The 25,725-nt window shown below is 37.6% G+C and overlaps 1 pseudogene; it reads right to left on the bottom strand.

The window, feature by feature from the left end:
• LOC124100014 (serine/threonine-protein kinase PAK 2-like) overlaps positions 1–25,363 on the bottom strand; it is a 77,597-nt pseudogene extending 52,234 nt beyond the window's left edge.
• Between the last annotated feature and the right edge of the window lie 362 nt (positions 25,364–25,725).

Genomic DNA, 25,725 nt, shown 5'->3' with positions numbered 1-25,725 from the left:
CATAAAAGTATAAAGAAAATTGATGACAATCATACTATCAATGTGTGTCTACCCTGTTAAACATCTGCAGCTTTTAAAAAGTCACATTTCAAAGCAATTTGAATTTACTGAAACTCTTTTACTTAACTAGCTATATGCCAGCTTCATCCTAATAACTGATGGTAAAATTATTCTAATGGCTAAATTGAACAGTGCCTTATCATATGGGTGTTTTCATAATTTAACCAATCCCCTTTAAATAAATCTTTATATTCTTTCATTGTTTATTATTACCCTAAATTATTTCTAATTTATGATTTTAGTAGAAGTTTTAGGTTTTGAAATTAAGCAGACAATACAGACTACAGCTGAGTTGCCTTGTGAGACAAGAGGAAAAATTTAATGGCTCTCACTGACCATCTTTTAAAAAAAATAAGTTATAGATGGACACAATAACTTTATTTTATTCATTTATTTTGTATGTGGTGCTGGGGATTGAACCCAGTGCCTCACAAATGCTAGGCAAGCACTCTACCACTGAGACATAACCCTGGATCTCACTGACCTTCTTTAACATTGAAAAGACAACTATATAGCCTTGCACATGTATTTTCCAAACCCATACTTGATCTCAAAATGTGGATCCTAAAATGTTCTAATATTAGCACTTCATTTTCTTATTATTAATATCTTTAATTACAATATAGTATACTTATTACAAATGATATATACATGTGTGTGTATGTATATATATATATATATATATATATATATATATATATATGAATACTTTGTGTGTGTGTGTGTGTGTGGTGCTGGTGCTTGAACCCTGGGGAGTTGTGCATGCTAGGCAAATACTCTACCAGAAATAAACAAATACAGATACACTTCTATTAATCAAAAGTTCACAGTTTAGAGTTAACTCTTTGTATTGTATTCTATAATGCTGTGGGTTGTGAAAAATGAATTTTGTCATGTGTCTACCATTATAATATCATACTGAATAAATTCACTGCCCTAAAAACCTACTATTCATTCTCCTGAATCCCTGCAATCACTGATTTTTTTTTTAATCTCTTCATACTTCAGATGTCCTAAACTTATTTACATTTTGATTTTTTTTTTGTGGTGCTATGGATAGAACTCAGGGTTATCAGTCATGCTAGGCAAGCACACTACAACTGATGAACACTTCCAGCCCACACTCCATACTTGAAATTTTACAGCATCTATCCTTTTTAGAATGATTTTCTTCACTAAGCAATAGGCTTTAAAAGATCATTCAGAGTCTAATATGCTCATGCCATAGGCATGTAATAAATTTTCCATGCTTTTACCCTTTAATAAATAAATAAGTAAATAAGATAAATTTCTTCATTTTTTTTTTGTGTTCTGATAGCTCAGTTTTTATCAATGAAAATATTTTGTTGTATAGATGTATCATGTACATTTTATTTTCTTTCATTTATTTTGTGGTGCTGGGAATGGATACCAGAGCCTAAGCATGCTACATGTGCTTTACCACTGATACACACAGTCCTTACATTCACTTTTTGAATGACATCTTGGTTCCAGATTTGGCAATTGTGAATAAAGATGCTATAAGCATTTGTGCATAGGTTTTTGTGCATGTTTCAATGCATTTGGATAAATACCTAGGAAAACATTGCTGGGTTATGTGGTAAGGACATGTTTAGTTTTGTAAGAAACAGAAAAATTGTTTCTGGAGTGGAGCATCTCAGTAGCAATGAATGAGTGTTCCTGTTGCTTCACATCCTCCCTCAGATTTTTTGAACTTGAGCATTCTAACAGGTATGCAGTGGTATCTCAATGTTAATTTAGCAATCCCCTCACTCATGCATGTTTAGTTCTGTCCATGTGCTTATTTGCCACCTATGTATCTTCTTTAGTGAGTTGTTTATTTAGATATTTTTGCCCCTCCCTCCTTTTTTTCAGGGCTTAGGAATCCAGACCCTCATATATGCTAGACAGAAACTCCACCACTAAGCTACATCACCAGCCCAGAAGATCTTATTTATTTATTTTTAATGTGGTGCTGAGGATCAAACCCAGTGCCTTACCCATGCTAGGAAAGCATTCTACCATTAAGCTACAACCCCAGCCCTAAGAAGATTAGAATTTTAAGGAAGTCCAATTTATTATTTCATGGATGGTGCTTTTACTATTGTACCTAAAAACACTGCCAAACCTACGGTCACCAAAATTTTCTCCTGAATTAATTTTACTCTAAGACATCATGCCTGAGAAAGCAATTAATTTCAGGTTAAAATTACAAGATGATTGGAAGCATCTATATCTCCAACAAAAGGGTAAAGATGGAAGTTCAGAAAATAATGAAGCTAAGTATAACCACCCCCACCATCAACAATCCCCCTACCCCTGCTCACAGTCTTCTCTCCACTTGAGATTCATCTCACTTATACTCTCTTTACCTTCATTTATTTTAATGATCATAAGTAGCCAGGACTCCTAGTCATCCCCCCGGTTTCTCCAACTAATGCCCAAGTGGCTCTGAACATTCTCCTTACTTTCACCAGCGGTGCTTTCTAGCGGTGGCTTTTTTTCTCCCACAACTTCGGTCTAGAGATGAAGCAAGTGTCCTTTGGTTTTTCCATTGCTCTTTGAAGTCTTTTCCTCTATAATGCAGACTTTTGACTACAAATCTACCTTTCCTTGTTTTAAATATCTACTAAACCCCAGGCTACCCCCCGACCAACTCCTTCAAGATCATAGCTCTTTGCACTATTATCCCTACTATTACTCCTGAAATAATTCACATTATTTCAATAGCTACAGAGATGTGTGTTAGAGTTCCTTGTCTTCTTCTCTGATGCGCTTATGCACTAGCCTTTCTCACCATATACACTGAGTCCTACCCTCTGCCAGGACAGACACCAGCAACTGCAACTCTTAAATTTTTGTTGCGCTCTACCTCCTGACTTTTGTACTCCTAGCACTACAAAGTCAGCAATCCCATGACTTCACTGAGACCTAAAATCCCATGGGTCTTTTAGTGTCCATCATTCCTTTCACATGTTACTTTCATGTCCCTCTCCCACTCGCTTTACAGCATTTATTCAGCTAAATGTGGTTAAAACTGTATTCCTTCCTGTATCCATGCAGCTGAATATAGAGGGATAAACCCCACTCATCTACAATGACTGGCACCACTAGAGATTGATATCCATTAACCTCATGTGGGCTGTTAGTGCTTTCAGCAGCATACTAGATTTCCCTATTCCATTTACTCTTCCACTATCCTTTCCTGTTCTAAGACATGTATTTATTTGTCATGTCTCCTTAGATGTCTCTTGGCTGACAATTTCTCAGACTTTCCCTGTTTTTGATGACTATAGACAGGTCTGAGGAGTACTGGTCAGGTACTATATCATACTTTGTAGGATTCCCCTCTGTGTCTGACATTTTTTTCAAGGTTGTATCAAATGGGTTTTTAAGAGGAAGATCACAGACTTTTCTTTCTTTTTCTTCTTTTGCAGTATTGGGGAGTGAACCCAGAAGTTCTCTACCACTGAGTTATAGCCCCAACCCTTTTTATTTTTAATTTTGAGATAGGACCTTATTAAGTTGCTGAGGCTGGCCTCCAACTTGTGACCTTCTTGCCTCAGCCCCCCAAATAGGTGGGCCACCATGCCTGGTATCAGTACTGTTTTCATTGCATCATATTAAAGGTACCTATTAGCAACATGATTTATGATTGCCGATGTTGACCTAATCACCCGGCCAAGGGCTTGTTAAATTTTCCCACTGTGCAGTTCCTTTTCCCTCCCCGTACTGTATTCTCTGGTACTCACTACGTGAAATCCATACTTGAGTTACGCTCTACTTCCTGCAGGGTGGAGCATCCACATAAACTTTTAGAATTCTTCTGTATAGGTGATTGACCTGTCTCTTCTCCCAGTTATTTATTCAATATTTTATGTCAGCATGGACTCATAGATACTTATTTGAACTTTCAAGTTAAAATTCCTTACTACTTTGTTTTGCTGTTCCAATTGTCCCAGCTTTGGTTATTAGGAGGAGCTCTTTTAGTGTCCCCTATGATATATCTCGCTCAATGTAGCCTTCTTGTTAAAAAAATTAAATGTATACTTTTAGTTGACTATTAGTAATTTTATGTATTTACAGGGCACCATGTGATGTTTTGGTATTTATACACATTGTTGGATGGCTTTTTCATTTAATTATTTATTTTTGTGGCACTAGGGATTGAACTCAGAGCCTTACACACACTAACACACTAGCTCTACCACTGCTACATCTTCCTTGCTTATTATGTACAACTTTGTCTTTTATTATTCAATGTTTTCATCTTTCAATGACCACACTCTACCATCAAGTGATGCACCATGTCACACAGGATAAGAATCTTAGTGTTCTTTCTCCTTGGCCCTGATTCTTCTGTTGTCATTTTACATATGCATTATCTCCTACCTCCACTCCACTGTTATTATTTTTATTTAAACAGTTTTATCTTTTAAAGCTACTTACATAACAAAAATTATATATTTAACCATGTAGTTAGAAGTACTTCCAACTGTAATGTGTTTGAGAAAACTGTTATTTAGCTTTTGAAAGATAGATTTTGGGGTTGATCTTTTCTTTCAGAACTTTATTACATGTTACTAAAAGACTTGAGACTGTCTCACAGCTCACTGATTCTACTTCACTTAAACTTTTTTCACTTCTATTTTTACGTTTCACTGTGACTAGTTTTTATTTCTATAATAATTTACTATTAATCCAACATCAGATATTATAGTTTTCATAATGTGTTAGTCAGTTTTGTGTCACTGTGACCAAAACACCTGACAAGAAAACCTTAGAGGGACAGGTATTTGGGCTCACTTTTTTTTTTTTTCACTGTGTCAGAGGTTTAATCCATGGTACACTGATGGCATTGCTCTGGGCTCAACCTGAAGCAGAACATCATGGTGGAAGGGCATGATGGAGGAGTGCTACTGTGCTCAAGGTGGCCAGAAAGCCCAGAGAGGGAGAAAGGGAAAAAAGGGCACAGGGAAAACAAATGCTTTGAGGGCAGCCTCCAGTGACCCATCTCCTCCAGCCACACTCCTACAGTTTCTACCTAGTCCATTCAAACTAGGATAGCCTGATAGGGTTAGGACTGTCACAATCCTATCATTTCACTTACAAATATTCCTGCATTAACACAGGAACTTTTCAGGGACACTTCATATCCAAACCACAACACATGACTAAGTTTAATTTGGGTCTTTGAAAAATATGCCTTCCAAATGTCTGACTTTTTAATACCTGGAACATAATTATAATAATTATTATAATGACCTTGTGTGCTAATTCTTTTATCTGTGCCAGTTCTAGTCTTCATGATGGACTATGTTTTCCTACCCCTTGTCTTTCTGTTAAAACTTTGAATGTATGTCTCAGTGCCTGTTGGGTCCTGGCCACTTCTGGATTCCTATAAATATTCTCTTACTTTTTTCCAGGTGGATCAAGGCTTCTTTTATTTGAATGACCAATGTGTATAACTATGGAGATAATAGAGGAGGTAAAGCTTTATTTCTGGGTCTCTTCATCTTTGGATAGTCTTGATGATTTTCCCCTCCTTTCTTGACCTGGAGGTGCTCTTCATAGAGCTTGTCGGCTTCCCTGGTTTCCGACCTGTGGGCCTCAGCCACGTCAGTCAAGATTCTCACAGGTTTTGTCTGCCTTCAGCTTGTGGATATGTTCCATGAGAATCTGCTTTGGTTTTGGCCATGTTTATTTATCTTCAGGTACAGGATCTGGTACAAGTGGCAAGCTCCTTAGATTCATGGTATCTTGTGAGCAGCTGGTGCACAATTCACACCCTCTCTTTCAGATTACCTTTTCTAACCTATATAACTCCCCTTCCTGAAGGCCAAGGTGTTTTCCAGATTGAGCCTGGGAATGGATAGTCACAAACTTGTGGATGAACATATCATCTTTGATTAGCTTCTGGATCTACTGATAGTTGATGACATATGGTATTTAACTGTTTCACTGGGTCCAATCAGATCCACAGCAGAGGATTCTGAAGACAAGCCTCTTCTGAGGCCTGAGTATAACCATGGTTGTGGCCCTATAAATATTCTTAAGCTTTGTTCTTGGATGAAGTTTTAAGCTATTTGGGTCTTATTTGTAAGATGTGTTACTTGGAACTGAAGTAACATTTAATTTAATGGTAATTATTTTCCATCATTGAGGCAAGACACTTATGATGAGTCTTCTACTCAATCTTGTGAATGATAAGGTTTTTTCCATGGTGGCTGAGAGAAACAGGCACTATTCCCAAGCTTACACATTGGGCAGGCATTACTCTTTTCAATCTTGTTTTTCTGAGCTGGGGATCTCAATATGTTGCCCAGACTTGAGCTCAAATGGTCATCAGCCTTCCAACTGGCTGGGACTATGGGTGTGCACCATCACACCCAGCCCCAGTGTTTGTTCTAGTTGATGGAGATTGAACTGCGGGCCTTGCGCATGTATTAGGCAAGCACTCTACCACTGAACTATACCTCTGCCTGGTTCTTTCCAATCTTGTCAGATAATTATATCTTAGTCCTTACATTTGCTTTTCATACCAACCTCTGTTGAATGCTTACCCGGGGAGGGGTGGGGGGGCTGCACAGATCTTGAGAGTCCATCTTTCCTCCTTTCACAACTTTTCCAGCAATGTCCCACCAGGGTCATCCCTCTCTGCACATGGCCTGGAAACTGGGCCAGTCATGGGGTTCACTTCAGTTGTTACTCACTTTAATACATCATTGTCCTTCCTTCATTGTCTGTTGCAGTTTCTTGAAAACCACTCTTTTATATAATCTAGTTTTGGGGAGCTGTTTCAGCCAAAAAGGGTTAATCTGTTATTTTATTTTGACAGAAAGCAGATGTCCCCATTCATCAAGTTTTCACCAACATTACATCTAAATTGACCAAGTCTCAGTCTTTATCTTTATTGACATAATTATAGTTTCTGCCAAGCTGATCTCTCCCTTAGTTTTTGCATACAGATTTCAGGGCATATCTTTATCTAGTTTTATCTACCTTTCCAATCATTCCTTCTTAGTCTCCTTGCTGGTCTGCCTCATCAACACTTAGTTACAGACTGTGTCAGTGTGCTAGCTAAAATTTGTCTGTCTATACCTACTTGACCTCATCCTGCCTTGTAGCTTTAGAAAATATCTGTAGCCAAGGAGCCTCAGTTTTATATCTTTAACCTGGGTTCCAGACTGGCATACCCAACAGCCTCATCAACATATCCACTTGAATATCTTACTAGGTATCTTAACCTTAACATGCCTCAAACATGTTAAACTGTTGTCAACTGAACTCCCACCTACAATCCCAACTCCTCTCCTCTTTCTGCAGTCTTTCCTCTCTCAACTAAGGTAAACTTCATTTTCATCTTTCCCTTTGCTTAGGCTAAACTCTTGGAACTATCCTCAACTCTTCTTTTACATAGACTCTCCTTTCAAAATAAATCCAGGATCTAGCTATTTGTTTTATCACCTCCACTGATAACATCCTGGTCTACAGTACTGTCATTTCTTGCCTGAATTATTGCAACAGCTTCCTAATTGGCCTTTCTGCTTCTGCCTTTGCCTTCCTTGAGAATCAACTCTTAACAAAGTGACCAGAGTGAGCCTGTTAAAATTTAAGTAAGACTATTTTATGCCTCTGCTCAAAACTTTCCAATGGTTTCCCCATTTTAGAACACAAGCCAGAATCCCCATCTTAGATAAAAAGTCAGAATCCCCACTCAGCACTACACAGGGCCTCATTTCACTGGCTACCTTATTGCCTATTGTTTGCTCAATGCACTCTGACTCTCCCAAATTCCTTCAAGATATTTGAATGCACCAGGAACATTCTTGCTTAAGGGCTTTTGTAATCACTGTTTCTTCTGCTTGGCATGCCCTTCCCTAAGTAAACAAGCATCAGGATCTTACATCCTGTGTCCAAATGTCACTGCAGTGAAGCCCTCCAAAAGCATCCTTTTGAAAGCAAACCCCTGACTCCCCTGCCTCCCTCTCTTCTCCTTGCCAGTCCAGCATTTAAAGGATCCATTACTTAATGTATTATTATGATTCACCTTATTCTTTCTCTCCTTCCACTAGAATGTAAGTTCTACAAGAGCAGGAATTTTTGTTGGTTCTCTAGGCAGCGACTTAAACACTGCCTAGCACAAGGCAGGTGCTAAACTCAATATTGGCTAAATAAATATATAAAAGTAGAGGGTTTTGAAAATTGTTCTGAAAAGATTTCTAATTTAATTACTTATTTAAACTATTTTAACTGCTTACTTGAACTGGAATCTTTGGCAACATGGTACAAAACATTCAGCAAAGAATATCCAAAACTAAATCCCTCTGTTCTCTAGCTTTTCTCCTTAGTATAAGATTTTCAAGGGTCAATGTTGTACATGTATCAGTACTTCCTTCCCTTTTATGGCCAAATAATATCCCACTGTTCATCAGGTGAACAGATATTTGGGTTTTTTTCCACTTTTTGCTACTGTAAATAATTCTGCTATCAACACTCTGTGCGTGTTTTGTTTGGGCATGTTCCTTTTATGCCTGTTTCCTTTTGGCAGTTCTGGGGACTGAAGCCAGGGCCTTGTGCATGCCAGGAACTCTGCCACTGAGCTCTGTCTCCCACTCCACAGACACATGCTTTTAATTTTCTTGACATATACCTAGTAGTGGAATTGCTAGGTCACATGGTAACGCAATATTAACTTTCTGAGGAACCGTCAAATTGTTTCTAAAGCAGTGCAACAATGCAATGTATGAGGATTCCAATCTTTTTTTTTTTTTTCATTTTAATTTTTGTAGTACTAAGAATTGAACTCAGGAGTGTTCTACCTCTAAGCTACCTCCACAGCCTTTTTAATTTGAGTTGGAGTTTTGTGAAGTTGCCCAGACTGACCTCGAACTTGCAATCATCCTACCTCAACCTCCCAAGTCCCTGGAATTACAGGTGTAGAAAGCTGAGTATATTCTTACTTATACCCCAAACAAGAGACCATAAAAATAAAAATCTATACTCATCAGCTAACACTTTCAGCTCTATAACTCAGAAGCATTGTAATTGTAGATACAAAGTAAGGGCAGAGGTTAGGTTTTATCCAGTTTTGATTCTAAAGTCTTGGCCAATGAACAACACAAGGAAGTTCTAACTATGCTTTAAGGAAAAGTATTTTTTTTTTTTTTTTTTACAGTAAAGCTGGTGTTAAACTGGTCTTACCCATGAGGGAATCTTCCTTCATGTATGGAGGTTCTCCTTCAAGCATCTCAATAGCCATGATACCTAGGGACCAAATGTCAACTTTAGGGCCATAAGATTTCTGTGTAACCATTTCTGGTGCCATCCAATAAGGTGTTCCAACCATGGTAGTATGTTTATTCTGCTCAGGGGTGATCTGAGCACAAAACATGAAGTTGGCTAAGGAACAAAAACAAAATGTCTAGAATTAATAGCTTCTAGAGATGGTTTCACAAAAGAGTTCATCTCAGATGCAATAATTACATTTGCACTATTCAGGCTCCTTTTTTTTAAAGAAATTAATAATAAAGTAATCAAGACAGGGATTAAAATATTTTGATAATGTTATATACTGCCACTTTTTGCTTTTTCTTCCTCCAATGGAGTGCAAATTAGTGGGAGGGCTTTTATTCTTAACACATTTTACTCTAAAAAAATTTAAGTTAAAGAAATCCAAAAAGTGAGGGAAATAATCAAAGTTAGACACCAAACCGAAATGCAGTGACTCAGACAAAAGTGAAGATACTGCTTAGAATAAAAAAAAAAAAAAGAAGCTAGAATCCCTAAGCATACAACATAGCAGAGAGCTTAGAAAAATAACACAGTTGAGTGCAGTAGTACTGACAAAATACTCATTAGCATGAATCTACCCCAACTATCTGTAGAAACAAAAACCTACTTTAGCTCCTGATGTTAATTTTGTAGAAAAGTCAGGATCAGAATTTACAATCTTTTCTTCCATTCTACAGTTAAAGCCATTCAACTACTTATGTAACTACTAGTATCAGGTCTGTAAGCTTTAGACTGTTTTGTATTTACATAAGAATGAATAAAACTTATGAACTGCTTAATTGTTTTACCTAACTAGGATATTTTGTAAACTGTTTATATAAGAGAGCCTTCGATATTAGTAGATTTATATGCCTCATTTTAAAAACTATCATATATTGTAGAGTACAAACATATCAAATTACCATTCCTTTACTGTTTGACATTTAAGATAGTTTTAAATGTCTTTACCATATTGCAGAGAATATCTTTTTACTAATTGAGGTGCATATATTTATAGTAATTCTATAGGAGTGAATACTGAAAACTGTTAGGTAAAATAATATTTATAATGAAAATGAGTGTTTATAAAAGCCAGATACCATTCCAAGTACCTTGTGAAACTATCCAATCCTCATGATAACCCTATGATAGGTAATTTTTAAAAACTGGGTAATTTATCTTTTTTTTTTTTTTTTTTTTGATACTGATGCTTAACCACCAAGTCACATCCCCAGGCTTTTTAAATATTTTATCTAGAGACAGGATCTTACTAAGTTGATTTAGGACCTTGCTAAGTTGCTGAGGCTGGCTTTGAACTTGCAATCCTCCTGCCTTAGCCTTCAGAACTACTGGGATACAGATGTGCACCACTGAGCCTGGCTTGGTTAATTTATTTTAAAATTTATTTATTTATTTTTTGTGGTGCTGGGAAATTAAACTTAGGATCATCTGCATACTAGGTGAGTGCTGTACCATGACCTATAACCCCTGCCCGAAGTATGTTTTTAATTTTTTTTTTTTTTTGGGGGGGGGATAAACAAGGATTGAATTTAGGATTGCCTAACCACTGAGCCACATCCGCAGCCCTTTTAATTTTTGATTTTCAGATAAGGTCTCAATAAATTGCTTATGGCCTCACTAAGTTGCTAAGGCTGGCTTTGAACTTGTGATTCTCCTGCTTCAGTCTTCCAAACCACTTGGATTACAGGCATGCCCCACTAAGCCCAGCCCCATCTATGCTTACTATTGAAATTATTCTCATTTACAAATAGGGTGACCAAGGCATATATATATTTAGTTAATTCACATAAGATCATGCATCTAGTAAGTGGAAATCATAAAATTTTATCCAAAAAAGTCTAATTCCATGTTCATATGTCTCCACCAAAAATGTATGTGATTATCTATTTCTAATTTGATCACTAAGATAATTTAAAAATAGAATTTTATATTTTGATGACCTGATTGAGTAACCTTTAGAGGATGTAGTTTAATAGCTCTGCTTACATCCTCCAGAGGGCACGGCAGGATTTCAGCCATCTCCCAATTAGGCTATCCTGTACAAAACAGAGAATGCTGAAGAGAAAAAATAGTGTAACAGATGGAAGAAACAAATTCAACTTGAAATATTTAATATAGCATCAACACTATGACAGTCCTAGGCACAGTCCAGTTCTCAGTTCATAGTTTTTTACCATGAGATTCTTTCCCCTTCCATATATTATTTTCAAAAATATTAACAGAGAGGGATTTTTTTAATTAAAAAGGGAGGGAAGTATAATAAAACATAAATAATGAATGTTTTTTCTTCACTTGTTATTCACTAAGTTTAACTTCTCTTTCCATTCCCAAGAGCACACTGTCACTTTTTATGTCCCGGTGAATCACATGATTGTCATGTAAAAACTCCAATGCCTATAAACAGTAAACACAAGAAAATAGGTATCAATTAAATGGTCCCAGAAAGTCCCATGCAGTAGTTCACACAGAATCATTATAGTAGTAGTTGTGGCCTGAGCACTGCCTGTAGTATTCAGCCAAAGACCCTGCAATACTTAACATTTATTAAAAAAAAAAAAAAAAATTCTATCATATGCAAAATTCAGAAAATGTAATACCTTAATTAGTAAGAAGATCCCCTCCACAGTCTGATTTCATCTATAGACATCATTAAATAATACATTAAATAATATCTTATTAAGTCCTTTCTTTCCCAATGATTTTTTTTTTTTTTTTTTTTTTAGACATGGCCTTTCTATGTTGCCCACAATGGCCTCAAATTATCCGAATGCCTCAACTTCCTGGGCTGCTAAGCCTGCAGACATCTGCCACATTCCCAGCTCATCCATCACCAATTTATTTATTGGTTTTGCAGTCCTGGGTATCAAACCCTGGACACTGTGTAGGCTAGGCAAACAGACCACTGAGTTACATTCCCAGTTTCTGCCACAGATTTTTAAAATTCAAGTCTTCAGTGGTCTCTCTTATAAAATGATGGATGAGTCCATATAACTTCTAGGCCTTTTCAGGTTTAAATGCCTAATTGCACACAGTAATGGTAAACAAACATAAGTTCTTTAGAAATTATTACAACAGTAGAGAATAAACTTGTGGTTATTTGCACTTGAAACCTCAGGTACTCAGAAGTCTGATCATTGAGGGTGGTCTGGTTGCAATCAGGGGTTTATCAACAAATGTACTACATCTTCTTCATTTCTTCTCTGGTAGATTTTATGTCAAGCTCTATCAACAACCTGACATCAACAATGAAAGAATATGGCTATGGGTAGAGTTCAGTGGTAGAGCACTTGCCTAGCATGTGTGAGGCCCTAGGTCTGATCCCCAGAACTAAAACAAACAAAACAAACAAACAATAAAACAACCACAATTAAAAATAAATAAATAAAATAAAGTTATTGTGTCCATTTACAACTAAAAGTATTAAAAATATTAAAAATATATGGATAAATTCCTCTTTTCCTTAAATACAAGAAAAAGATGAGATTTAAACAATTTCTTTGCCTAATGATTTTTGAATATAAATTGAAAGTATATATTATATAATTTTATGCACTTGGGAAAAGTTAGTTGTATTTTTATTCTTATTCTCATCAAAGTAGAGCAACAAAGTCTGCATATAATTTGTAAGTATTAAAATTACAAATTCTCTACTATTTTACAAATAAAAAACAAATATAAATGGTTTTATCATATTTACCAGGCATTTAATCAGACTCTTGAAAAGAATAAAACCACAGAAAAAATATTTGCACAAATAAGTAGAAATTGTTACAATTTAAATATTTTAGCACATAAAAGATAACCCAGTGAATCCTGAAACTGATTTTATATCAACTATGAAAAAAATTGAGAAAAACAAATTAAACATAAATAGATAAAGTATTATACTTTAAGTCTCCAAACATACTTTGTTAAGGGATACAATATTCAGAACTATGAAAGAGGTCTTATTTCCTTCCTTCTTAGGTGGAATACAACTCAAAATTACATTTTCAACAATGTTACCTTTATAAAAATAATTCACTATGTATTATACAATAGTCTCTCATAAACTTTTATGACTTTGTCTTTTATGATAAAGATCCCTGTGACATCAAGACAGAGTAGTATCAGTTTCAAAGAAAATAAGCAAGTAGCCTTAGTGTCCTCTATAGAAAAAGTTACAGATGGACAGAAAACGCTTGTTTTTTGCTTAGACTTAAACAATTTGGAAAATTCTACTTGCTTAAGCAAACAGAACATCTGGAAAATCATTACAAATATAAGGAAGTGACAAATTCCTTTACCTTCAGTGAGCTAAATGAAGCCAGAAGGATACTTACTGATATTAAAGGTAAACATGGGGCTGGGGATGTGCCTCAAGTGGTAACACGCTCACCTGGCATCCGCGGGGCACTGGGTTCGATCCTCAGCACCACATAAAAATAAAATAAAGATGTTGTGTCCACCAAAACTGAAAAATAAATATTTTTTTTTAAAAAAAACTCTCTTTCTCTCTCTCTTTTTTTTTTTTTAATTTTTTGTTATTGGTTGTTCAAAACATTATAAAGCTCTTGACATATCATATTTCATACATTAGATTCAAGTTGGTTATGAACTCCCAATTTTACCCCAAATACAGATTGCAGAATCACATCGGTTACACATCCACATTTTTACATAATGCCCTATTAGTAACTGTTGTATTCTGCTACCTTTCCTATCCTCTACCATCCCCCCTCCCTCCCCTCCTATCTTCTCTCTCTACCCCATCCACTGTAATTCATTTCTCTCTCTCTCTCTTTAAAAAAAAAAAAAAAAAAGGTAAACACATGTCTTGCTTTGTCTGTGATAGTTCTAGTTCCCAGTTTTGTGGGTGGGGAGTGGGGGTGGGGGTGGTGCAAGAGGAGGGATACTGGGGATTTAGCACAGAGAAACTTTCCAGTGATGTACGTCTCCAACCTTTTTTATTTTTAATTTTGAAACAAGTTCTCACTAAGTTGCTTAGAGCCTTGCTGAGGCCAGCCTTGAATTTGCAATCCTCTGGTCTCAACCTCCTGAGTCATGGGGATTACAGGCCTGTACCACAACACCTAGCTGAGTGGCATATTTTTAATAGCACCCCCATTCTTCTCAGAAGTGCCCTATCTGGATGATAAACTAGTGTGAGGACCATAACTAGATTTGCTGATGAATTTACTTCTTCAAAGGCCTTAACTGGGTATGCATGTAACCCCAGCTACACCAGAGGCAGAAGTAGGAAGTAGGAAGATAACAAGTTCCAGGCCAGCCTAGGCAACTTTTAAGATTGTCTCAAAATAAACAAAATAAAATAAATTAAAAAGACTTGGGATATAAGTCAGTGTTACAATTGTAAAATTGATGTTAACAAACAACAAAGAAAGAATGAAAAATTAAGTATATTATTCAATTAAAAAATAATAATCACATATATGAATGATAAACAATTAGTAAAAAATGATACTAGTGGCTATATGACAGGATTATAGGTGCTTTTCTTCCATATATAAATTGTAGCCCCTGAATTCAATCACAAATATCACAAACAAAATAAAAAATTAAAAAGGGCCTATACTCATTCCCAAGGTATCTTACATTTGAAGAGCTGAAACTCTCATCTGAGTTGAAACAATATGGGATAACTTATAGAGAATGCGTATAATAAAAATTTTCTGTGCAGAAAAACTTTCCTTTTATCCATCTCTTGCTAACCACACATCACCCTGCTTTATCCCAAAAAAAGCAAACTCACCTCTCTGCACATAGCAGCAATCTGTGCCTCATCCATGCAGGTTGCTGTAACAATATCAGTCAGTGGCCCACCAGCGGGTATTCCATTACTACAAACAGGTCATCTCCTACCAGGTAACTAAAGATAGAATGATTTGAACTCCCATCTCTGGAGTTAGTACTGATCTGGCGGAGGCGCAGATGTCCAACCCTATGCTCCTACACTTTACCAGTAAGCTAACTCCTAGCCCTTTTTATCTTTGGATCTAACTAAATTGCTGAGGCTGGCTGAAAACTTGCAATCCTCCTAACTCAGCCTCCTGAGTTGCTGGGATTATCAGTGTGAAGCACCATACCCAGCTAAATGCATGGGTTTTTGCTTTGCTTTGCTTTGCTTTTGTTTTTGCAATGCCAGGGATGGGCCCCAGAATCTCATGTATCCTAGGTAAGCACTCCACACCGAACTACATACCCAGCCCCAAATCAATGGGCCTATATAATCAATTTATGGCCTATAATCATGCAATAAAATTGTCTTTTAAATATTTCATGGGCAATTTTTCTATCTAATAATCCCTTGCCATCTATGAGAAATAACATTCGAGAAGAAAAAATGATGTAAAGTCGTTGCTAACATGTAGGGTTTTTGACAATTGCATTATGTATTTTCACAAATCCCCTAAAGTACAACTGATAAAATACAGTGAGTGCTCAATGTCACAGGGAAAAGAGAGCTCATGCTGAATACTCAGTAAGTAGTGAACATTATAACAAACAATTATAAGCACTTACCTTGTCTAATTTTTTTCAAATCGTGTATATTTTGTTAGAGGATCACCAATGCTCTCAATAGTTCCTATTTTAAATAAAAGCAACAATGAAAGCTCAGTCAAGCATTTTAATCACAAATTAATTTTGGTATCATTATTCCTTTTAATAAACTCTACTGATGTTAAACCAGTGGTTTTCAAACACATCAAGTTTCAACAATGATTTGTTTCAAACAAAACACTGAAGAAACTTAATAAAAGCAAAAAGGTATGGGAATAAGAAGACAGGAATGTTCAACATCATGACCAAGAACATGGAGGAGGTTGGATATAAAATCATGTAAATTCTTATGACCAGTAAGTCAAAATATAAGAAATTTTTACTTACTCAGGATAAAAGAAGACAGGGATATATCAAGGAAACTCCCATAAATAATCTTATTTAAGTACTCAAACTCAAGTTAGCTACTAAGGTTCAAGCCAAGAACATAAGGGCATAACGTTAGAGGATATGATAACTAAAAGTCACAAATGAATAGTCACAACTACTATTCTAGTTTATTTTTTAAAAGCAGCAGCCCACCTAAGATAAGGACTATTATATAAAATATCTATAGGATTCCACAGTCAAAGAGGTATTATATTGGAAATTTCTGAGGAATGAAGAACAAATAAATGTTGAACATGTAAGTGCTTATAACAACCCATCTATAGAGTATTTTTCCTTGAGCCTTGTAGGTCACATTGTTCTTTATAACTACAGTTATTGAAGCCTTGTAATCAGACCTTATTGTTACCCCTTCTTAGGACTGTTTACATTATTTATAATGATTTATTCGGGCCACTGGTAATAAATGAATTAAAAGAGACAAGGAAAACATGTTTTTCCTTGAAATATATTTTATGACTACATGTTTCTGTTTTGAAAAGCTGTAGATTTGGAAAAATACATATAAACCTCCTTTGATAAGTTTTCCAACTATGTCCATGTTCATATCCTTTAAATTTGGCTCATAGAAAAAGAAGTGTTACTCCCAAAGGGACTGACCTCACTATCAATACATAATACATCTCAAATGTGGCAACAAACAAAATGAATATTACTTTGCCTTCAATCTTATTGGGTGGTACTGGGCGTTGAATCCAGGAGCACTTTACCCCTGAGATATATTTCCAGCCCTTTTGATTTTTCATTTTGAGACAACAACTTACTAAGTTACCTAGACTGACCTTGATCTTGAAATCCTCTGCCTCAATCTCCTAAATTGCTGGGATTATAACCATGTGCCACCATGCCCAGAGCTCACTACATTTTAATGGAAGCTGTTACATCTATAAGAAAACAATTTTTCTTTCTGCTTTAAGGTAAAAATAAAAGGCATATATTACATCTGTTTTGTATTGTTGTTGTTTTGTTTTGTTTGCAGTGCTGGGGATAGAACCCAGGGCCTTGCACACACTCGGCAAGTGCTCTACTACTGAAATATGCCTCCCACCCTTGTGTCATATGCTTTAAGAAATGTTAATTCATGAATAATGTGAAGTGTATGTAACATAACTTAATTTCTCCATAATTTCTTCATCTGTCAAATTTGTCTTCTTTGTTTGATGACTGGGCACCATTGTCGACATTTGAATCACCAACAGGTGCAGAAATCGGGTCAGTTACAGACTTTGTGGAAATCTGCAGAAATATAGTTCATTACTGAGATTTCAAGAGAAAATATTTTCAGATATTCTTACTGGCTCACTATTCAGTTCCTTAATTTTTAACCAAAACTAAGTTATCTCTGTTATTGTTCTAAAGAATGCAATTCTTTCAGACTGAAAAAAAAAAGTATTGAAAAAAATGTGGAACATTTTCTTTGCCATAACATGAATGTATTTAAAAATGGAACTACAAACCAGGTGTAGTGGTACATGCCTGTAATTCCAGTAGCTTGAGAGGCTGAGACAGGAGGATTCCAAATGTAAAGCCAGCCTCAGCAACTTAGTGAGACTCCAAGCAAATTAGCGAGACCCTGTCTCAAAAAAAAAAAAAAAAAAAATCTAAAAAGATGGGCTAGGAATGTGGCTCAGTGGTTAAATGCCAAAACAAAACCCCCAAAAAGCATAACTAACAAAATAGCAGGTTTATGAATAAAATTTATGTGTGCCCAGATCTAAAATAGTATACCAAGGGCTGGGGTGCAGCTCAGTGGTAGAGTGCTTGCCTAGCATGTGTGAGGTACTAGGCTTGATCCTCAGCACCACAGAAAAATAAATAAATAAATAAAAGGTACTGTTGTCCATCTACAACTAAAAATATTTTTTTAAAGTTAAGAAAATAAAGTAGTAAACAATGTAGCAAAAAAGCAGCACACTTTGAAAATGATGGTTTTCTTAAAAAAAAAAGATAAAATGCAAAAGACTAGAAATTTCAGTGTTGAAATAACTATTACTAATTTCCACAAAATATTTTGCACAAATATAATGCCTACCCTCCCTTTCACTTCAAAGAGCCAATTGTAAAGAATAAAGACAACATAGACATCTATCATGAGATCAGGATCCAATAGCAGTTCTCAGAGCTCTGCCTGTATACTGCACTGTGTGCCACCATGTCACAGTCCCCTGCAATTCCCCTTAGTAGTTCTCTCTTCTTGGCTCCATCTGAAGTCATTACTATTGAAACTCTCCCTTAGCTGGTGAGAAAGTTTACTCTGGACTGTCCATTTGAATTGACATCAAGGCTTTGAGAAAAATGTAAAAATGAGAAATAAAATATGTAATCTGGGAAAGAGGAAAGATCCAAGTTTTAGATATAATAGTTATCCACATTATGAAACAAACAAACAACAACAACAACAAAAAAAAAAAAACAGAGAAATAGATGACTTCTCTGGAAAAGTGGGCAAAATATAGAAAGAAAAAAACCCAGTGAGTCAAGTATTCTAACTTTTAAAGAAGCCATTAGATTTTTATTTTTCAAAAAAGTTGTTTTTGATGAGTACTCTAGGTAAAAATCTTAATCTAATCTTAAATTAATTTTCTCATACTAAAATGTTTTAAACTTGAAGGCTTTTTGAAATTATCACTGAAAGTCAAATGCAAACAGCTGTTTTCAGAAACACACATGCACAGATGCACACACCTAGTGATTGTCAATAGCCAATCACTCACTCATTTTGTATGATCTGGTCCTGGGGCAATGGCAGGAAGTATGGCCTCTTCCTCCCCATCATCTTCCTCTGTTATTATTGCTAATGTTTCTGACCCTTTCATATTCAGCTGCATTTATCACACAAGCAAAAGAAGACAAGCCAGCAAAATTAAAAGATTAAAATGTGACCAGCTCTTTTTTTAAACACACTTTAAGAACTTATTTTTTCAATAGCTAATTTATAAGTGATTAAACCTCACTGGTTCCAATGTAATTAATTAAGAAGTAAAGGAGATTTTATGAAACATGGAAAAGTAAATATATTAAATAAATGTATATGAAAAGTATTCTTGAGTACTATTTTAGAAATATATTCAATATTATCTTACCTCTGATGGCTGAATTTCTTTTAGACAGCAAAATAAAAACAGATTTGTATTCGGTAACCTAAATTATAACAAGAATCATAAGAAATAAATTATTAACTTGCTGATGGTGTTCCAGAAGAGAAGACATCCTTTTTGTAAATATGAAAGAAAAAGAATGTTAACAATTCACTGTTGGGGACTGCAAATCAAGTCAAGATGGCGCCTGGCAGTTTGCCAGGAGGAGTGGTTTGTGAGGCAATGCCACCAAGCCATTAAGATGGTGGGGATTCCTTATTGGCTGACTGCTGTATCTAGATGATGCTAATTGAGTTAAGTTGTGTGTAATCAGTTAGGTATATATACCCCTGCTGATTTGCAAAAAGGCAGCTCCTGCTACCTTGGGTGCCCGCTACCTTCAGTTCCCGCTGAGTTCCCTTGCATGCAATAAAGGAGTTCCCGCTTCAACCTTCAAGTTGCTTGTCACCTTCCAGTTATTTTGCCCAGCCAGACTGCAGCAATTCACAAAAGAAAACTTATCAAAATTATCTAGTAGTCCAATACATGGTCATGCCATATTTTAACCAATTTACCACTAATGACATTTAAGGTGATTTTTTGCTAATTTTTGCTATGTAAATGAGGCAAAACCTTTAATCTATGCTGTTCTACACACTTGCTAAAAATTAAATTTCTGGGTCAAAAGTTATATATATATATATAAGCTAAACTAAGATTTTCATTTGTGAGTTGGGATACATAAAGATTTTTTTTTTAAATTGGTTTTTATTCTATTTTTGGTGTTTGAGATTGAACCCAGGGACTCAAGCATACTAAGCACATGCTAAGCACCACCACAAGTTATGCCTCCCATACCAAGATTTTAATGTTATGGAGTGAAATTGTTTTGTTCTTCTTCCATCCCCTGTAATGGGGATTGAATCCAGGAATGCTTTACCACTGAACTCCATCCACAGCCCCCTCGCTCTTTTGTAAATTTGGAGACAGGAGCCTTGCTAAGATTCCAATGCCTGCATCAAACCTGTCATCCTCCTACCTCAACCTCCAGAGACTCTGGGATTATAAGTGTGAGCCACAGTGCCTGGTTTTGGAAATTATTATTATCATTACTATTAGTTTTAGTTTGTTTGTTTGTTTGTTTTTGAGACTTAAGGTCTCACCATTTTACCCAGGCTTGTCTCAAACTCATGGACTCAAGTGATCCTTGTGCTTTAGTTTGTAGTTGAAACTACAGGCATGTGCCACGAAACCCAGCTTTTATTTTTTTTTTATTTTTGGCAGTATTGGGGATTGAAACCAGGGAGATTATACTACTGAGCTACATTGCCTGCCCTTTTTATTTTGAGATAGGGTATTGCTTAACTGCACGTGCTGGTCTCAAACTTATCTTCCTGAGCTGTTGTAGTGACAGCCATATGTCCTTATGCTCATCTTAAATTGCTGTATGTCTGTATTATTTATTTATTTGTTTATTTACTTTTATCCTGGGTTTCCTATCATGTGTAAAATGTCTTATCAATATAAGATTATATAGCCAAGCGTGGTGGCATATACCTATAGTTCCAACCTGCTCAGAAGGGAGAAGCAGGAGAACCACTTGAGCCCCCAAATATGAGACCAGTATGAACATTAGAGGAATACCCACCATACCCCCAAAGAAAAGAAAAGAAAAAGATAAAATTTGTGTGTTCCAATAACTAATAGTAAGAAATAACCCAAATTTAAATGTAGGGCTGCTGGTGTGGTTCAATGCTAGAGCTCTTGCCTAGCATGTTCAAAACCATAAGTTTTCATCCTTATTCATATTAGCCCCAAAGCAGAAATCTAAAAACATCCAAATATATAATGGAATGTACACACACACACACACACACACATATCATATATTGCAGTACTTGGGGGTTGAGCCCAAGGACATTTACTGCTGAGCTATCAGACCTTTTTATTTTGAGATAAAGTCTTGCTAAATTTCTGAGGCTAGCCTAAAACTTGAGATCATCCTGCCTCAGATTCCTGAGCTGTGGAATCAGTCATGCTGCCAACCTGGTTTAAAATCTATTTTCTAGATAAGTACAGTAGCACACACCTGCCTTCCAGCCCTCAGGGCATTGATATAGGAGGATTGCTTGAGCTCAGGAGTTCAAGACTGGCCTGGCCAACATAGTGGGACTCCATCTCAAACAAACACAAAACTGTCAATTTTCCTTTTCTTTTCCACTGCTGAGGATTGTATCCAGGGGTGCTTTACCATTGACCTATATATGGGGTTGTTTTTATTTTTTGAGACACAAAACAATTCTCTTTAAGTTACTGATCCTCAATTTGTGATCCTCCTGACTCACCCTCCTGAGTGGCTGCACCTGACTCAGCCTCCTGAGTAGCTGCACCAATTCTATTATCAGTTTTCAAATAGGTAGTAAATTAACTGCAGCTACCATACTGATCGTTATATCTCCAAAATTTACTCATGTTTAACTGAAAACTTTGTAATTCCTGACTAATGTAGTCGCTTATTAGAACTAATAATAAATAAGTTTACTTTTTATTTTATGGAATAGTTTCAGATGCAGTTTGTATTATCCAGGCTGGTGGATTTTCTCTCCTCTCATCTCCAGCCCTTGCCAGGAAGCCGACCAGGTCAGTCACTGCAATTATTACTGTTACCACATTTTAAGGATGAGAGAAATACTAAATGTCTTGCCCAAGGTCAAAGAGCCAGGCTATATTGGCTCCTGAGCTTGGGTCTCCAGAGACCAATGCTCTTCCCTTCCAGGAGGGATTTGTTCCAGCCCCTCATTGCCTTCGCTTTCCCCCAAGGAAACATACTTCTCTGAACCTAAGACAGACAGGCAGAGTAGCCCTAGGAAACAGCAAAAAATATAACAGGCATGGGGGTCTTGTAACTCTCAACAGGGGAGTCAGTGAGGGTTCAGGCACAAGAGGCCCTCACATGGGGCTCAGGAGATGAACTTCTGGGGCAGATCCTGGCATTGCTGGGTATGAAAGGTGAATGGTAGGCAAAGCCTCCCTTGGGAGCCTCCCACTACAGCACTGGGCTAAGGGGAATCTAAACACAGAGTCAGTACACGGGGACCCTCCCTAACCTCAACCCTGAAGCTCATAGTCAAGTCCCTGGGTGACTGGAGTCAGGACAAAGGAGAGGGCTGGCACCACAAGTCAATGCCAGGGTCCATGGGGGGGGGGAATTGTGAGTTACCAACCCCACTGCACTCCTTATGCTCCATTCCAAATGTTTCATGTGGTATGTCAAGTAAAATTTTTCATTAAAAAAATGTTCTTTAAAACATAAACTACTGGACTAGTCTCAATTCTTAATAAGTTGAGGCAACTGGAGCTCAGAAAGGTAAGAGACTGGCCCAAGGCCAACCAGAAATTTAGTGGTTCAGTCTTTTCTTTTTATCGATCCAGGGACACCTCAGTGCGCTGTGAAGCCCTGTGACCTGGACCCTTCACCCTCCAGGTCCATAATCCCCCTCCTTATGCTCCAAGTGCTTCAGCATCAGAGCCAGTCCAACCTGAGGGCCTTCTCCCAATACATGTGCAGCCCACAGACACCCTTGTTTCAATGCACACCAACTAATCCTCACCTCCTGTAAAGGTGCAGACTGGCCACTCCTTGGGGGGACCTGAGTTGGAGACCTGGGCCCAGGGAAGTCTGTGGGATGTTGTGCTGGAGAGTGTACCTCTGTTGATTCCCATTCAGTCCCCAGCTCTATTTGTAGACTCACAACTTCTGACACATACCTGGGGAGCAACAGACCAAATGTGAGGGGTCACTACCCACATTGGCCAATTCTCCCTGACCACCCTCACACCTCAGCTTGGAAAGCACAAAATCCAGGGCTCTTATCCAGGTAGCTCATCCAGGCTGCTGTTCTCTTCTACCCCATTTCTTGGGGCAAAAGCCTACAAAGGCAGGTAAGAATGAAATTCCCAGAGGCTCTCAAAATGTCCTGGACAAAACCCCAATGGAAAGGAGCAGTGAGCATCATGGTCTTAGAGCTGGAGTAAGGGACCAGAGAAAGGGACCCAGCTTTGCCGCAGTCTGGCTGCAGCAAAATAACCGGCGGGTGACGAACAACTTGTGTACATTGATACAGCAGGAGTGGGAGCCCTTTATTGTAGGACAGAAGGGGTATATATACATTCCACACAGCTTATCTTAATTAACATAAACTAGATACAGCAGTCAACCTATAAGGAATCTCCACACTTAATGGCTCACTGGCGTTACTTCTCAAACCACTCCCTCTGGCAAAATGCCAGGCACCATCCTGACTTGTTTACAGACTCTAACATTTGACTTGTTTACAGACTCTAACACAGCTTCACCCCATCCCACCAGCCCCAGCGTCCACCACTTCAGCCCCTGGTTTACCAACTTACTTGTGTCCCAGTGGCATACACATCTGGATGTAACAATTTGTGGCACAGCCTTGGTCAAAGGGATTGTCACGCTGGAGGGAGATGGGGATGGAAAGAGGAGCTCAGAATCAGCAGGACTGGGCAAGGCCATCTCCCAGTGATCCTCCCCCTAAGTTGATCAGTTAAGCCAGGGCTCAACCCAGGCCTGTGGCAAGATTCCAAGGACAGGGGAGCCCAAGAGTGACCCAGGGCCTCCTACCTCCCCAGGCTCCTAGGAAGAGTAACCTCCCTCAACCCACTTGTGAGCAGCTCTCTTCAGACCATTCCTGACATTGCACCCACATCTCCTGCCTTCCCAGGGCTCCCTCATCATCTTTTACCTCCCTTTGCCACATCCTTGCTCTGTATCCATTGGCCACACATGTCCTCCTGCCATGTTCTTCCAGATACCATTTAAGACATTTCTAGTGTTGCTCTGCTCAACTGATGCAAAGATGGTGTCTCCATCCTGCTCCCACTTTACTTTCTCACCTCTTGATTTTTTCTAAAAATGTACCTTCATTGACTTTCACTATCTGGGAGGGCAGTGGCAGCAGACATGCCCAATCATATTTTCATAGTCACAAATCAGCTGGCCCAGGAAAATCTGGGCTTAAGGCCTTCAGTACACAAAGCAGTATAGGTCAAGCTCAAAGGTCAAGTTCTACCCTGGACACTGGCTTCTACTCTCCCTTGTTCTACTCTCTCCTCCTGCTGACTTCATCCATCAGTCTTGCCCGCCTCCTACTCCCAGACAAGGTTGAGTCTCACTCCAGCTTCAAGAGCTTTAGCCAGCAAATATTCTGGAAGAATTGCAAGTGTCCCAGTAGCACCTCTGTCTATCCCCAACTCTCCCATTGCCCATACATGAAGACTCTGATATTCAACAGTATTTTTCACTAGAAGGAAAGATGATTTCACATCAGAACAGCTCTTGAATATGCTCCAAAAGCAACATAAACCATCGTGCTCTATGAGGTTCTGCCTCCCTTAAGTTGTTCGCGGCACTGAAGAAGTTAGCATTCTGCCAGGTGCAGTGGTGCCCACTCGTAATCCCAGTGATTTGGGAGGCTGAGGCAGGAGGATCACAAGTTCAAGGCCAAGCCTCAACAACTTAGCAAGGCTCTCAGCAACTTAGTGAGACCTTATCTCAAAATGAAATATAGCAAGGATTGGAAAGTACCTCTAGGTTTAATCCCTACTACCAGAAAAAAAAATAATAATGGCAGAGTATTAAAAAAATTACAGAATTTTTAAATTTAGAGAAAGAATGTTTGATTAGATAAGTATAAAAATGTGGATTGTACATAAGGTATAGAAAAATGCTGAAAGGAATGATAATTAATAATTTTTTAAGAACTGAGCACTAAATTTGAATACCTTCCTCTCCCCACATGGAACCCTATCAGACATGAATAGAATCCAACAGCTCTGAAAGCACCCAGACCAGTCTCTGATACTGGCTCCATTGCTGGAGCTCCTGCTCTCATTCTGTTTCTCAAATACCCTTCACACCCACAGGACCAAAACAAAGTGGCATCTTCTTCTCGCCCCATCTTCTGCCCAACTTCCTGTTACCTCTCCTTCTTTCCCTTAACTTGGAGGGATCAGGGCATCAAGATTCTCTCTGTACCTTTATCTCTTTTCTTCTATCGCAAAGGTTGATTCTTTCCTTTGTTAGTTTACTCATTTATTCATATTTATTTTCTTTGTGTGCTGGGGATTGAAGAACCCAGGGCCTTGCACATGCTAAGCACATGCTCTACCACTCAGATACACCCCTAGCCAGAAATATTTCAGGGCATCAAAAATGTCTCAGTCAAACCAGGCATGGTGGCATAAGCATGTAATCCCAGCAACCCAGGACACTGAGGCAGGAGAATCACAAGTTTGAGACCAGCCTCAAAAACTTAGTGAG

This window comes from Marmota monax, unplaced genomic scaffold (genome assembly GCF_021218885.2).
Source record: "Marmota monax isolate L192 unplaced genomic scaffold, Marmota_monax_Labrador192_F-V1.1 WCK01_AAM20220418_F8-fsc00053, whole genome shotgun sequence".
Lineage (NCBI taxonomy): Eukaryota > Metazoa > Chordata > Mammalia > Rodentia > Sciuridae > Marmota > Marmota monax.
This window is presented reverse-complemented; position numbering and strand designations above follow the sequence as displayed.